We start from the raw sequence: 18,312 nt of genomic DNA on the forward strand, positions 1-18,312 counted from the left end.
ACTTTCTTTGTTCTTTTCACAATATTTTACTTTTAAATACATTTCCAAACTTTTCATGAAAGTTAACATTTATTTGGTTTTATTTGGAGGCGTGCTACTTTAACTCATTACTTCTTGAGCATTTTGTGAAAAATGGCTGTTTTCTTTACAAGTTCAAATTGCTATAAAACGATAAAAACTGCTCCAATTCTAATCAAACTTGGCACACATGTTGACTGGACCATTGCCTTTGTAACAACATGCTCAGTCTTAAATTTCTTGTTACCATGGCAACGAGAGGACATCTCAAAATTGCCAAAAATCACTATTTTGCGTTGATTTTTTCCATCAAATTGATTTCAAAGTTTTGCAACTTCTCAATGGATTGAGATAGAATCTGAGGCTTTTCATCGTATCTTGGCACCTCAGACATTCCACATGGGCAGTTTACTACAGGAAATGAGGGAGATAGAGGGTGCTGAACAACATTTTGTACCACAAAGAGGTAACAGTTTTACTACAATAGCCTCTATGTATTATTATCTTTTTGGAGGGTTTTGACCAAATGGTTATTTTTTCTGACTCGAAATTGCTGATTCCTCAAGGCTCTTAACTATGATTTTAGATTATTTCAGTTGAAGAAGCTATCTTGCTAGCTTACTAAAGGTCAGTGTTTGTTCACATATATACACACACCTAAGGTCTCCATTGTCAATAGCTTAAATTGGGACTTAAAACAAAAAATATTATTATGACCTTTACAGCGTGTATATCCCATAAAAATGCATGGTTTCAACATTACTATTGTACAATTAATGCACTATTGAAACATTCTGGGATAACGGATATACACAGTGCTTTAGTAATGTTGAATCTTGTTAGGGTTTTATTGCGATGAAAGTGTGTGTTTAAAATATAATTTAATAATATTAATTCCGTACCCCTGTTATTGTCATCATATCTGAAATAGAACCTTAGGTTGTATCTAACTGCTCTTAATTGATCATTAAAGAATGAATATAATTTGGATATAATTACAACAATATTTGATTGCTTGGTAGGATCAGCAATTGCAGAAATGGTAATAACAGATCCCGGAGGGTGGGCCAGTGATTTTGTAGAAACAGAGAATGAGAAACCAGATGATTGGTCATGTGGCTTTTTGGTAACGCCCCTGGTAACCAGATATCAAGAGTTCCACCAATAAACATGAAGTGGGCGGAGGAATATTTAGATCAGATTAAACACAGAGCTTGGTTATTGAAGTTTCTCTTCTGATAAATATTTCTATTTAACCCATCATTTGTATTAACTTTTTAAATGCTTATAGCTAGGGGAGCCATCTTTTATGCACTGAAGGTATTAAAGAAGATTAAAAGATAATTTGACCTTCCTTTTTTTGTAATAAAGGAAGGAAAATATTACATGACAATAATCTTATCCAAAACCTCTACCGCATCGTCCTTTAATTACATTTCAATGATGTTACATGAACTTTTCTGTTTTGAACAAAAGGAGGTAATTATTACATCTTTTAGCTTATCTAGACTTTTACATTATGATAATTTTCTTATATTTTAATGATTTACATGTACCCCTGATTTGTGGATATTACTTTTAAAGGTATTGCTAGACCAGTCCTACAATATATAGTTTGAAACCATTCTGGTGTTCAACATGTTTCCCTCTTATTATCAAGTTTGTTTTAAATCTGTTTTTCGTGTTCCATCAACTAGGACTGAGGAATCAGAAAGAGAAATTTTAGATGACAGTAAATGGATTGATGATTTCCAGGCTGGTGATAATGACTTACAGAAGACAGCACAAGAAGTTCTAGACAGTGTTGATGATCCAAAACTTAACAGTTCAGAGGTAGTTTATTATTGTATGGTATATGTCAGTCATTTTTAATGTCTCTAAATGGCAAATTTTTGTTGAGATTTTGAAAGTGATTAATTTGAATGTTTTATGTGTTCATTGTGCCTTGTTTAGCCTCTGCTGTGTTGGGAGAAATTATATATAATTATCACATCAAAGTGAGTGTGATACAAGGAAAGGTTCACTAGAGATCATCTTGTCAAATTATATCAATTGACTGTATTACTAGCTCATAAGTTTTGTAATTACTGTATTGTCATTGTGGTTGAAAACTTTATGTAGGGCATTATCAACATGGAAAATGGAAAACTTGCTTATCATGACAAGGTGAAGTTGTTAGACAAGGGGCATTATTGTGAAAGCTATATATTTGGAGTTATGCTCCTTTTTTCACTTAAATTTTTAATCAAAATTGATTATTTATAGTCATTTTCATTAACAGATGAGCGTTATCACCACATGCATTGATCTTGTTGTTAACTTCATTATAGAATAAATGTAATCATTATGTCAAAGAAATTTGCAATTAAGTGCACATGTGCATAAATTCATGCCATCTTCCTTATTCAAAATATATATTCAGTACCTATATACAGTATAATCAGAAATGCTCTTTTTGTTCTCACATCTTTTCAAACACACCTAAATAAACACTTCTATTTTTATTCAATATTTAACGTATCTTTACTTTTCATTGACTGATTTTTAGTGTAATTATTTTTGAATATATAGACTTCCTTTATCTGATGTAATAATTTGATTAATTTCTTGTCTCACCAACCACCAGAAACTTTGCATATGCCTTGATCATAATTTGAGGTCACTGTATAAGGCCCATAACTTTATTTCAGTATGGACCTTTGTGGACTTAATATTCGTTAATGTTTTTTTTTATCATCTGTGCTTGAAATAACAAACAGAGGAGCACCCGAGGTTTAATTCCACCAGTAAAGCTGGAAAGTCGCCATATGACCTAATCTATGTTGGTGCAGTGAATAATCCAACAACAAACCTAATAAAAATGTTGTGTATGCAAAAATTTTGGTTAGAGGTTTGTATGGACAAGTTTAAGTTAAAGTTTTGCGTTCAAAACTACTGACAGTATCCAAATGTCTTTTTGTGTATGCCTTCATTATCTAAGCTCTTGCTTTACTATCAAGCACAGGTAATAGCAAAGTGCTACTTGCAGTTCTTGTTTATGTAATCCTTACCCTTTTTGTAAAAATTATATTAATATAATGGTCACATAGAGACAGATTTATTGTTGATTTTATGCATGGTTATAGGAGGCAGTCGTATTTTATTGTATTTTTTTTCTAATGTTAAATATAAGTTTAAGACAGGAAACAGTCTTAGTGAAATTTAGAAACCTGTGTTGCTTATTTTCTTGAATTGAATTTTAGAATATTTAAAACTTTCTGTTTAAAAAATGGAAAAGAAATGTTTATCTGCAACGTGTTATGTACATTGTATATATTTTTTGAGAAGGCAAGAAGCAAAACATAGACAATATTGCTAGCCTTCTGCCATTAAATTATAGCAAATCAAGTGTAAACCTCTAAATATTCTTATGTTAATATACGTAAAAAATGTTTTTTGCTTGGCAAAATGAAGAATAGGGAGAGCTATTGTACCCCCCCAGGCCTCAGCATTGCCATCTCACTTTGGTTAAGTTTTTGCTTGCAAGTTGGTATCTCCAGCTACAAAAGGGAATAGATTGTAACTTCACACACAAAAGCATAAAAGGGGGTCATTATCAAAGGTCCATGAATTTTGACAGAATAAAGGCCCTTTTTGAACTTTGAAAATTGTATATTATCCAGGCTCTTGTTTAACTATGAAGCACTGCAGAAAATACATTTTTTTTATCTTTCAAAGTTTATCTATGGTATACATGGAAACATTTCATTTCATCACACATGTTTTAAGCATACATATTAATTTGAGGCATGATATATCATTAAAAGTTAATCCAGTATTTTTTTTATCTTTCACAGTTTATCAGATTTGTTAAAAAGATCAGTGAGGGTGATGTAACAATTAAAGATAATGAAGTTATAGAAAAATCAGTTGATGGTTAATCTGAGGAATGGGCCAATGAATTTGCTATGAAAAATCAAGAAACCCTACCAAATAGTCAGGTACTGAAAACAGTTGTAAATATTAGAGTCCTATGTACCAGTCAATTTAAACCCTGGCCTTGTTACCCTTTGGGGGGAGCCGAGATGTTGACAAGGATTCTGAAACTGTTTGTAAAGGCACTGCTTTCTAGGGACAGTCAAATATTAAAACCCCGGAGAAAATGCCTTCATATTGCAAGTTGGGACCTATTTACCAAAACAAAACAAACCAAGTCATCTACCTGGCAGACAGTGTTAAAATGGTAAAGTTAAAATCGTCTCATTACCCAAGCTATCACTTGCATGCTAGGTAGGAAGTGTGTGGGTGTGTGGGGTGGATGTTGGTGTGGGGGGATTTGGAGCCTGTGTTAGAATTGACTGATGTATTAGTTAAAGCAGTTTGCTGTGCTTTCTGAGTGTACCTTGCTAGCTTGATCCCATACCATTCCTTTTTACGTACTTCAATTCGAATGTAACAATATAAACACACATTCATATACAACTACTGTAACAGTTTTCAGTGCTTTCAACTTTTATCCACATACTAATCGTGCTTGCTTTAATTCTACCTTTTGAAAGAAGATGTTCAACTAGATTTAGTAAATGACTGTGATTTACATACATGGTTTCTTTGTTTATTTCAAGTGATATTATTCAGTATTTTCTTCATCAGTACACCAAAATCAGTTGTATCAATTGTTTTTGAAATGCAAATTTAGGCATTGTTGAATATTTTTTCTGTTAACATATTGTTACTCAGGTTTTCAACGAAAACTTGTTATTGAAATGCAGGTCAGCGGACAGGCGGGCGGTAGGGCGTCATCTTTTGGTTTCCGCTCAATAACTTTAGTTTGCTTTGGCCTATTGACACCAAACTTGGTGTGTAGGTAGCTTATATCAAGATGTAGCTTGGGATTGCTACCCAGGTGTCTGTGGTCAAGGTCAAGGTCACTGTTACTAAAGATAGAAATTCAGTTTCCGCAAAATAACTTGAGTTTGCTTTGGCCTATTGACACCAAACTTGGTGTATGGATAGCTTATATCAAGAGGCAGCTTAGGATTGCTACCTAGGTGTCTGTGATCAAGGTCATTGTCACTGTTACCAAAAAAAATATATTCAGTTTCCGCTCAATAAGTTGAGTTTGCTTTAGCCTATTGGCACCAAACTTGATGAATGGGAAGCTTATATCAAGAGGCAGCTTTAGAATGCTACCCAGGTGTCTGGGAGCAAAGTCAAGGTCACTGTTACTTAAAAGTAGAAAAACAGTTTCTACTCAATAGCTTGAGTTTGCTTTGGCGTATTGACACCAAACTTGACGAATGGGTAGCTTATATCAAGAGGCAGCTTGGGATTGCTACCCAGGTGTCAAGGTTAAAGTATTTAGTTTTCATGTTATAACTTGAGTTTGCTTTGACTTTTTGACACCAAACTTGCTGAGTGGCAGCTTTGGATTGCCACTAAGATATCTGGGAGCAAGGTCAAGGTCATTTGCTTAAAATAGAATTTTCAGCTTTTACTCAATAAATTCAGTGCACTTTGACCTATTGATTGCTGTCTCATCAAAACTTGGTTGTTGAAAACCTGCTTTTCGTCGCAATGCGGCGCTTTTTTTGTTTTTTGTTTATTGATTCCTAGCTTTAAGAGACACTGACATTCTAATCTCTTTATTACTTCAATAGCTACATTTACATGTTATATGAACATGTAGTATGTAAGTTTTTTGGCTTAAGATACATGTCTTGTAGCAGTTTCTGTTTGTATGTAACAACATTTATAGCAATGCTCTTTGGTAATAAAAATTTGGAGAGCATGTAGATTAATAATGTATTACATCTGTACTTCTGTCAAACTTTACACTCTTCACATCGTCTTCATTTTTTAACAATATACATGTATGTCCTGTACATTATATGTATGAAGCATGGTGTTCTAGTCTTCAATGGTGTTAGTAGAGAATTGGTCAAGATCAGTGTCTCTGTGGATAAAACTTAGAAGAAACGGTTAAAAATGTTAACCTTCTGTAGAATTAGCAAACATGTGTTTTAAAATGTTTTAACAATAGCTTTAATTAAGAGCATATAAGATGCTTATTACCTGACTAAGCAGTGCTGAATGTAAAATTATGTTTCATAAAACAAAAAAAAGTTGTAAGCAAAGTAGTATTTTGGCTTCAATACTAAATTATTTTTACTGTACTTATTGACAACAGTCAAGAAAGATAAACGATTTTTGTCACAAAGTGAAAGTACGTTTGTAAAATCTTGCATTATATTTTCACGCCGAACCTCATTTTTACTCTTTATTCATTGATGTGAGATTGCATCATCTTTTGTTCAATTTAGAGTTTTCGGGTGAAATTATTATTTAGAGTATTTTTATGGTTTGCATAAATTTCCATGTCTCAATTTGAACATCTTGCAGTTTATTTCACAAAAATCCTTTCAGTAATAAGAAAGTTACATTTTTGTTTTATGAACCAGATATATGTATTATGTCTGTATTTGAAGGACGGGCCTTTATTTTACATAACTATTTTTCCCGTCGTCCCAGCTTTATTTCGGGCAAATCGATTTTTCATGTTTTGCACGATCCGTTTTCCCGGTCAGTACTCAGTAGTTTGCTATATAATGACTAAATTGTAATTGATATATTGCAATGCACTGGACGTTATTCAGGTCACTATGACGGTGACAGACAAATTATATTTGTCATAAAATTACAGCTTGTACAAGGTAAATTTAATTTTCTAGAGATTTTGTTTCATAAAGTTTTGCTATTTCGTAAAATACAATTTTCTATTAGAATTATAGTTTATTTGATTCAGGTTTAGTTATTTGGCAGTAATTTATTGTTTTCTAAATTTTCTATTTTTTTGCAGATTAAATTTTAAAAGCTCTTTTTTTCTAGTGTTTCGCTATTGCAAATTTATACCGAGACATGTTAATTGTTGTATGTTAATTGAAGTTTTAATTATATTGTAATTGTATAGGAGCCATGAATATTTTATATATATATAATATATATATATATATATATATATATATATATATATATATATATATATATATATATATATATATATAATATATATATATATATATATATATATATATAAGCAAAAACGCTAATTTAAAATTGCCGTAGCTTTCGGCCTTGCGGCCTTCTTCAGCAGCATTTATTTCACATACCATTGAAACATTACGATTATTAATTATAATAAATGCTGCTGAAGAAGGCCACAAGGCCGAAAGCTACGGCAATTTTAAATTAGCGTTTTTGCTTATATACGGCAAGTTAGAGATTTTACTTTTTTACTTTATATATATATATAAAAAAAATAAAAGTTCATACAGTGCTAAAGTATAAATACCAAAGTACTTTCGGCGTATTATGCCTTCATCAGGGGTGTATTACATGTATAATGTGCACACAATCGAGCACAAAATCTCAATACGTGTGTACTGTATAGTATCAAAAATTGAACTGAGTTCTACTTGAAAATAATAAATACATAGTATATACCTCCATACATAGGTCCCACATGAAATTTAAAAGGACTGCATGAAAATATGAAACAACATTATACAACTTATACCTATTCTCCATACCTATCCGGTGGATGTATCACACGTCTAGGGCGTGGGATAGGGCGTGAAGATAAAACAGGCGTATGTACTGGAATGACTGGAATAGTCACTGGAGTACTTGGTCTACTCACTGGAGTAACTGGTACACTTACTGGAGTAGCTGGAACGCTTACTGGAGTAACTGGAACACTTACTGGAGTAACTGGGATAGTTACTGGAGTAACTGGAACACTTACTGGAGTAACTGGAACACTTACTGGAGTAACTGGAACACTTACTGGAGTAACTGGTACACTCAATGGAGTAACTGGGACATTGTCTGGGGAATATGTCACAGGATTGGGGTGAATCCTGGGAACAAATGAAGGGATAGAAATAGAAGGAGCGTCAGAAGAATGTCCATAATCAACGCGAGTATTGCGACTGCGAGTAACTGGAAATCTCATCTGTGGTATTATGTATACACCAGATGATGATTCAGAAGAGCTAGAATCAGCATCATACTCTTTCTGTATAGGAACACGTCTAGGTTTTGGTTTAGGCTTAGTTGCAACAGGTAAATCTGTATCTTCTTCAGGGATAGAAATAAATGGAAGAAGCATATTCTGTGAAGGGTTCTGACAGGACCTTTTCGAGACTCAAGTTGTACTTTATATACAGGTTGGTCAGGAAATGGTATGTCAATTATAACAAAAGGATCCTTCTCCCACTTATCTGCCAGCTTCTGTCGACCTTGAAGATTGACTTTTCGGACCAAAACAATTTCGCCTACAACAAATTTGTTCTCGCAAACTCTACAGTCATATTGCTTCTTGTTTTGATCAGCCCGTTTTTTTGGCAACATCACCAGCTAACCGATAAGCATATTGAAGGCGTTCCTTCAAATGAGAAACATAAGTAGTAGGAGAAAGATGTTTAGAATTAGAAGGAAAAGTACCAAGATAGGCATCAACAGAAAGACGAGGATGCCATCCAAACATAAGAAAGTGAGGAGAAAAACCTTTAGAAGAGTTCTTGGTGGCGTTATAAGCCTGAACAAGAGAAGGAACAAAATCTTAGATTTATGATCTTCTGCCAGAGTACCTAACATTCCGAGAAGGGTCATATTAAATCGTTCAGCTGATGGATTTCCCATAGGGTGGAAAGGAGTGGTTCTTGTCTTTTGAACATTTGCAATTTTGCAAAGTTCCTTGATGACTCGACTTTCAAAATTCCGCCCCTGGTCAGAATGCAGCTGCTCTGGAAAAGAATAGTGGACATAAAATGTTCATATAAGGCACGTGCAGTGGTAGTCGCCTTTTGATAACGGCAAGGAATAGCCTCTTCGTATCTGGTAAAATGGTCGGTAATGACCAAGACGTCCTCATACCCTCCTTTGGACTTTTCCAGCTTCAAGAAATCCATACACACAAGTTGCATGGGTCTTGAAGTCTGGATTGGAACCAATTCTGCAGCAGGTACAACCGGTGTCTTTCTGCAAATGCAACTTTTGCAACCTGAAATGCGACTATTAAAATCTGCCTCCATGCCAGGCCAATAAAAACGTTGACGAGCTAACCATAGAGATTTATCACGTCCGGGATGGCCTACATTGTCATGAACACCAGTAAAAGCTATATTCCTATGAGAATAAGGAATAACAAGTTGTTGAACTTCTTCTCCATCCAGAGTGGCGGTACAATAAAGAGCACCATCTTTGATAGAAAGACGAGAGAAGTCACGAAGAAGATATTTGACGTCTTTTGACATCTCCTCCCCCCTCGGACGAGAACCAGAACGTAGGATGGAAAGAACAGAAGATATATCAGTGTCCTTAGACTGTTCTACCACCCAATCCACTGGTCTGACTGCAGCTTCAGAAGGAAAAGATTCCTCATTGGCCATATGAGGGACCTCATCTCCTGTGCAACATTCAGCAGAAGAAAGAGAGACAGAAACAGCAAAGCACACTGCATTGACAGCGTCGCTGAAAAGTTGTGGTCGGCGAGATAGCCCATCACAATCTTGATTCTGTTTGCCTGACTTATATATGATTTCAAAATCATAGGCAGACAAAGCAGCAATCCAACGATGACCTGTCGCGTCCAACTTAGCAGAGGACAGGACATAAGTTAAAGGGTTGTTGTCAGTAGAAACAAGAAATTGGTTGCCATAAAGATAGTCGTAAAACTTATCACAGACAGCCCATTTCAAAGCTAAAAATTCAAGTTTATGAGCAGGGTAATTACGTTCACTACGTCTTAAACCTCTGCTGGCATAAGCTATGACGTGCTCTGAGCCCTACTGCTCTTGAAGTAACACGGCCCCTAATCCAGACCCACTCGCGTCGATATGGACTTTAAAGGGTTTACTGAAGTCAGCAAAAGCAAGAACACGAGGGGATAAGAGTATCAAAAGAAGATTGCTGAAAATATGATAAACAAGATCAACAAGGAAAGGCGGCGTTCAATGAACGCAATGAGCATCAACCCATACCCATGTAGCAGTCTTTCTAGAACGCTTGGACTTAGATTTGGGAGAATTACCATGACCCTCAAGTAAGTCATTAAGGGGTTTGGCCAACTTAGAATAATCCTTGATATTTCTCCTGTAAAAACCTGCAGTTCCAAGAAATGTCATTAATTCAGTAATGTTCTTAGGGACTGGCCAAGAAGAAATAGCAGAATTTTTCTCGGGATCAGTAGAAATACCATTCTCAGAGACAGCATGCCCTAGATAAGAAACGGACGTTTTGAAAAATTCACACTAAGAGCCTTTAAGTTTAAGACCATGAGAAGATAAACGTTGAAAAACATTTTCAAGCCTAACAATATGCTCCTAAAAAGTTTCAGAAAAGACCAAAATGTCATCAACAAAAACAAGACATTCACGCAAAAGAAGGTCACCCATGGCCCGTTCCATGACAGTTTGAAAAGTCGCACCTGAATTAACCAATCCAAAGGCAAGCCTATTGAATTCTTAAAATCCAAGGTTACCAACAGAAAAAGCTGTATAAGGCTTTGAATCTTCCTTAATTTCAACTTGCCAGTAACCACTGCGTTAGTCAAGTTTAGAGAAAAAATAGAACCCTATAAAAGGTCTACAGTGTCATCAAAGCGAGGAAGCATATAGGCATCTTTTTCTTGTTCTTGAGTTAAGCATTCTAAAATCAATGCAGAACCTAAGTGAACCATCCTTTTTTCCGAACAAGAACAACATTAGAAGAGAAAGGAGATTCACTAGGCCTGATGGCACCACAATCAAGCATATCCTTAAGGTGCTGCCTCACCTCTTCATACATTCCAGGAGGAATTTTCCTGTAAGGCTGCTTGAAAGGGGTGTCATCATTTAAAACAATTCTATGGCGTGTGAGATCAGTACAACCAATATCAGTTGATCCCTTGGAAAAAACATGATTCCAATTGCCTAAAACTTGGGGAACACGCAGAAGTTGCTGAGGGGACAGATTCTCAGTATCAATATTCAAACCAAGAGAAGATAAATCTGGCTGTGAAGAGGTAGGGTTCACACCATTAGAAACAGAATGAGAAGAAGCAAGGTTGTCTAGCACTGTAACTTCATTAACCACACAAATGTTAGATTTCGGCTTAATAGTCAATGTCCTCGCAGTCAGATTACAGATGCGTACAGGCACCTTTGCATAACCGCTTTCATTGGACAGTGAAACTATTTGTGGCCGAACAATATATAAAATATCTGCATCAGGGTTTTCAGTCACAAGCTTAGTATCACTAGAGACACCTCTAACAAGACCATTAACAGAAATAGACTCATACGGTGCAACTGTAATAGGATGGTCATTGGTAGATTTGACTGTGTGTGGCTTACAAACTAAACTGTCAAATGCTGATTGCCAAACTTGAGACAAATTTGAATCAGTAGATAAAAGTTTACAGAGCCTGATAACATTGGTACCCAATGTCACAGGACAAGATATGTTGTTATGTGTATCAGGGACAACTAATACAGGCACAGGCAACTGAAGGTTTAATTCCGGTATAGCAATCGGAACTTCAATGTACCCTAAAATATCTAAAAATTGCCCATTTGCAACTGAAATGTATAAATTGATATTGAAATTTGTCAAGTTCAACAGTTGCGATCTATTTGACAATGACAAATAGAATGAGTTTGATACTGTTGAAACCATTGAGCCAGTATCAGCTAGAGCTATGGCTGAAATACCATTAAATACAATATTGGCCTTATTGGAACATCCAATAATTCTACTAGCATGTGATTGCTTTTCAACAACAGAGGCGGACCCTAGTTTGGGTAAACCGCAGAAGATCCCTGTTGCGCAGCAACATGGACCTGCTGATTTATACCTTTACTACGGCCACGCCAACTGCGATTGGTATTGTAAGATGTGTTACGGACTGGTGTGTTATTAGGTGCTGTTTGAGGTGGTGTCTGATATCTGTATGTCTGTACTGGGGGTGGTGATGTGTTCCATTGAGGCAAAGGAGTAGGTTGTGTAGGTAATGAGAGATTATCAAGTTTCTTTAAAATGGCATTAAATCTCCTATCAACACCAGACTGTAAACCCGCATTTGTTCAGTGAAACGGTGCTCCGTGTCCTTCTTAGATTTTTCTACATAGGAAATAGAAGCCATTTCACCAGACACCTGCGAATTTACAGAAATTTTAGATTTGGGCTGGACAGACGGAATAGTACAAATACAAATACAAATACAAATACTTTATTCGCTTTAAGGCCTCCGGCCCATGCAAAAACATATATACAGAGAAACAATTTACATAAAATTTATAGCATGTGCACAATGTTTAAACATATACTATATAAATTTAACTGAAAATAACTTTTAAGCATAAAAAAAAAATTCTGGGAGTTTCTTAATTATCATTTTGTATCTAAGTCATATTAATTGTTAATCTTTCTTTTTTTTCAAAAGCGTAAACAAAAATGTTGCTGTACCCTTTATAAGATCATTATTTTTTGTAGACATTAATATATTAAATTTGTTTCGGGTTGGAGCATTTAGGTACTTAATCGGTAAATATAATTTTCTAAGTTCTGAATAAAAATCACAACATAGTAAAAAATGAAATTCATCTTCTATTACATTCTTAGAACATTTTGTGCATAATCTGTTTTCCCTCAATATCTTTTTATGTCTACCAACCTCAATTTCAAGATCATGTGACCCTATTCTAAAATTTGAGTATATATATCTAAATTTTCTAATGTCTAGAACATCTAAATAACATTCATATGAGAAATTTTCCTTAAACATACCATAAAAAGACAATTTTACATTAGAGGTTACAGATGAATGCCACTCTTGTAGGTATATATCTTTTAACCTATTTTCAAATTGTGCTATAAAGTATTTATCTGATGTAACAGATTGACTTTCCCATACATATCCAAAACCATCATTAAACATCATTAAGTAACACTTTTTAACTAATCTATCGTTTGGCATTTTAATAATTTTTAACCAATAGTTAATACACCTCTTAACGGATATTAAATACATGGGATACCTCCCGCAGTCGCCTAATACAGCTACATTGGATGCATTTTGTTTACAACACATAAAGCGTTTGCATGCATAATATTGTACTCGTTCTAGCTCTTCAAATTTACCCATGCCCCAAATTTCAGCCCCATAAAGTAACTGAGGACATATTTTAGTATCAAATAGTTTAAAAAATACTTTCTTATTTAATTGGCCACAATCATACAAGGATTTTAAGATTGATATAAAAACCCTCTTACCCTTTATGCATAACTCGTGTACCATTCTTTTCATAGAAAGTTGTCTTGTAAATGTTAAACCAACGTAACTAAAAGCATTAACAACTTCAATCTGCTTGTTTTTATAAGTCCATTTTTCAATTTTACATAATGTACCACCATTTTTAAAAACAACTATTTTTGTTTTACTTTCATTTACTTTAAGTTTATATGTATCGCAAAAAAATGACAAAGTATCTAACTGTTTTTGTAAACCAGAAATTGTATCTGAAAGGAGAGCAATATCATCTGCAAACATTAAAGATAAAAGTTGTGTCTCAGACGGATGTAATTGAATTCCTCTTATGCCACTATCATCTAAAATATGTTGTAATTCATCTATATAGAAAGAGAAAAGAATCGGGCTGGCCAAACAACCTTGTTTTAATCCTACTGAACTTAATATGTAATCACTTCTTTCATTATTACATCTAATACATGCTTTAACGGTTCTATACATACTTTGAAAAGCTATATACAATTTTCCACTGACACCCCCATTTCTAAGTACATTCCAAAGAATTTGTCTATTTATGGTATCAAAACATTTATGAAAATCAATGAATGCAAACAAATATCTTTTGTTTTTTTATTTTTAACTAGTCTATCGGTTAAAGATTTTTAAAATAAATGCATTATCCACAGTTGAGTATCCTGCTTTAAAACCACTCTGGTTTTCAGAAATTTTACTATATATTTGTGTAAAAAAATTCAAACGAGCCACTAAAATCCACAATATATTTTACCTAAAACATTTTGGTAAACTTATACCCCTATAATTGTCCACATTGTTTATATCCCCTTTTTTGTGAAGTGTTGTTATAATAGATTCACACCAGGATTCTGGATACTCGCCTGTAGCAAATAGTCGATTAAAACAATTTAACAAGTATATGTATAAAGCTATCTATACCGTAAATGAAAAACTCTGGGATTAGATTATCAGGACCTGGTTTTTTACCAGTTTTAATATGCTTTACAGCCATTCTTACTTTCATCTTCAGTGATCTCAGAATTAAAAATGTATTGATCAACTTCATTATCTATTTCTTCATTTATCATTTCTAAATTTTCACCAGTATTTTCATCACATTCATAAGGTTTAGCAGGCCTGTAAAATATTCAAGCCATTCCTGGGTAGAAATATTGTTTACTGTCCTACTTTTCTTGCCAGTCATAGATTTAAGTTTTGACCAAAATGACTTAGGATCGTTTACTTTTGCTGTCAGGTCATCAAGGTTTTGTTTATTGTATTCTCGCATCTTCAAATTACACTTGTTTTTAAACTCATTTCGTTTTTAAAAGATATCTTTGCAAATTTATGTCAGGCCTACAATTCCTATATTGTCTTAACAGTTTATATTTTTTGATTTTTTTAAAATCTTACAATCTAAATCGAACCATTTTGGTGATGAAGGAAGCTTAAAATTTGACTTTTTTTGAAAATGCTTACCAATATCAGTTAGACATGTACTAAAATTAGATACAATATTATCGATCCCAACTTGAGTGTCCTCAATGGATTTTACAAAAGTTCAGCATTACATCTTTTGTGAATAATTCATTCAGTTTCTCTTGATAAACATTCTTATCACTATATGGGATTTTGTAAAAGATAAAATTGTTATTCCCTTGGGCATTTAATTTTTCTCTTTCATTTTTATACATTTTCAGCTTTTATATTTAATGGAAAATGCTTTGATTCGCCCCTTTCATCAATTTTAAAATCTGTAATATTACTTATCAAAATCTTCTGAGCATAATGCATAATCAATTACACTGCAGCCCAAAGTAGAAGTATACGTAAAATGACCATAATTTTTGTCTTGTCCAAAACGCCCATTCATGATATATAAAGAATACACTTTACACATTTCAATAAATAATTTACCCTGCGAATTTATAGTCTTATCACAAGATTTACGTATTTCATCAATTGGACTTTGAAAAAATTGGTTATATTCTTCAAGTTGGTTAATATTGTGTTCAACATTTAAGCATTCGCTCAATTCACCACATCTTGCATTTAAATCACCCATTATAATAATATTACAGTCTTGGTAATTACTAATAGCAAGAGTTTAATACTTCCTCCAATAATGATACACCTTTTAATGTTTTATTACTATAAAAAGGGGAGTCAAGTGGTGGTAAATAGGCAAAAAATAACAATGTATCTTTAGCTAATTTTGTAACAGACTTTGAAATTTTCAATATAATGCCTACTTCACATTCATGGATAACACGTGTAATATATTTAATCAATTCATTTTTTACATACACGGACATGCCACCCATGGCCCTGCCAAACATCGAATTTCTAACTGCTGGTAAAAAGTAACATTTATGTGACACAAAAATATTATTTGTAAGATCATTATTTTTTCCCAGGTTTCTCCTAATGCAAAATATTTCAAAAGTTGACAAATAAAGAATAAAATCATGAAAAAAATGTTTTGACACAAATCCTTCAATGTTCCAGAAACATAAATTTACTTCTTGTTCATATGGGCTTTTGGCCTGATCGCTATTTAACACTAATATGATTTATGTCATTGTTTCTGGTTAACTTCCATATCAGAGCTTTCCTGGGTATTTTTTACGCCTTGCGTTAATAAATGTTCTAGCCCTTTTTTCTTCCTCATCTCGTATATGAAGTTTTCCTTAAGGAAAATAGCCTGTTTTTCCATTAAGTTTTAATTCCGCTAATGTGGATCTTTTGTCTAGAAAGTAAGCTCGTCTGATATACGTATACCATTAATACGCAAAATTCTCCCTGCCTTTAAATAGTTTTAAACTTACAGTATTGTTCTTTGAATTTAACTATGACCATTCTAGTTTCACTTAGCCGTTTACCTCACAATCTATAAGCATCTAGTATACAATCTATATTCCAAGTATCATCTGGGCATGCCACTTTCAACACTTTATTCAAAATTGAAGCTTTTAAGAGAAATATCTGTTTCTTCTTTGTTCTCAGATAAGCCAAATATTCTTAAATTATTTCTTATATTTTGTCGCTCAAGCTTTTCAACTGTATCGCCAACCTGATTAAAGATTTCCAATTTCTGTTCACACATTTCATGCATAGTGTCAATATCTAAATGTAGCATTTCTATATCACCACGTAAATGCTCCATATTTGATTCAATTTTATTACATTTGCTTTCTTGGTAACTCTGTTTAATTTCCAAGGCATCTACTCTCCCTTTAACTTCCATGCAAATGTAGTATCCTTCTCAATCCTACGGATTTCCATTAAAAAATCATCATAGTCAGAAGCAGAGTCAAGCTTATGTCTACTGCTTGCCCTTAAAGAATCTGACCTTAAACCTGACCATAACTTTTCACATAATAATTCATTCCTAGCAGACTTCGGTACAGAACCACCCTCAAAAGCTCTCTGCAAAGTGCACTCTAAACGACACCCATAAGCTGCTACCGATTCATCAACGCCCTGAGATGCATTGAAGAATTCCTTCATAGTAACACCTTGCCTTGACGGTTCAGCATAATTCACAGACAACTTATGTAAAATATCATCTATGGACACAGATTCACCTAACGAAACTACCAAACGTCTAGCTGTGCCCCTTAAAGAAGATCTCACAGCTTGACGAACTTGGGAGTCAAGTAAAGATGTATCTTTCTTAAGACACTGTACCTCATGGTGCCACTCATAATAAGAAATTTCACCTTTAGGGGTAGGGTCATCTCCAGAAAAAGGTGGAATCTTAGGAGTACGGGATAAAATTGGGGAAGGTGAAGATGGGGGAGCAGAAGGAGAAAAACTGAAGGAAGTAGGCTTTATACCTCTACCATAACCATGAGAGGGTGTCTTAGCTGGTGTTCCATCCTTAACAGAGATATGGTACTTTGACGACAAAAAAATAATCATCTCTTCCTCAGAAAAAGAATATTTCTTCTCACCTTCTGAATCTTCCATCTTTAAAAAAATGCAAAAAAATGAAAGGGAAAAAGAATAGACCCTGGGATTGAGTGGACAGATGAAAACAAAGTCAATAAATAAAATAAACAGAAAATAAAAAAATAAAATAAATAAGTGTACAAAGAATAAATCACTGAAGCGGAAATATAGGGTAAAATAGACCAGGAAAATACACCTAACTTATGGTGAAAAAGCAATAAGTTTATTTTAAATTACACTCAATAATCAAATTTATTGATGTATTCACAAACAATAATAAAAGCAAGTAAAAATCCTTCTATTTACCTGATAACTCTTACCAGAATTGTTTTTAAATCAATACACCTTAAAAAAATAATAAAAGGTAACTATGTATTTTACCAAGTAATAACTGTACCAATATTAGTACCTTCAATTCACAAATTCCTGTTTTGAACCAGTACTGTTCAACAAAAATGATACCAAATAATTCGGTTCAGTACTGAGTTGTCAGTACACAAAGTGTTACTAGGACATTACAAGTTCCTGTGGATAACCAGTACTAAAATATTTCAATACCTAAACTGGATAATAATTACACATATCACATATATAATATACAAATTATATTTGGGCAGATACTTCTTAAATATTGCCTGGTAAATACCAGTATTTATATATTAAATATTTCCTGGTTGTCACCAGTACTTACCCATCAATTCACAAAAAAAATGTAAAATAATTATTACAGTGTAATTCCTGGATGTAACCAGTACTTGAATGACCAGTAATATACTTTAAAAAAATGGGCAGTTCACATTAAATGTCTGGTGAAAAAAATCAAAGGAATTTAGTTTATCAAAGAAAAACAAAACAATCAATACCCTTAATCAATTACCAATTACCAGATGATTTACCACTGCTATGCCGTCCAACCAAATGACTTACCAATCAAACCAACGCCAAAAACAAAACAAACCGAATAAATCACACGACAGCACTTACTTTCAAACAGAAAAATGCTTTCACGCGAATTGGTTCTGGGTGTTAATTTGTTAGTTAAGTAGAGAAGTACA

This window comes from Ruditapes philippinarum, unplaced genomic scaffold (assembly GCF_026571515.1).
Source record: "Ruditapes philippinarum isolate M1 unplaced genomic scaffold, ASM2657151v2 ctg2401_1_1_1_1, whole genome shotgun sequence".
NCBI lineage: Eukaryota > Metazoa > Mollusca > Bivalvia > Venerida > Veneridae > Ruditapes > Ruditapes philippinarum.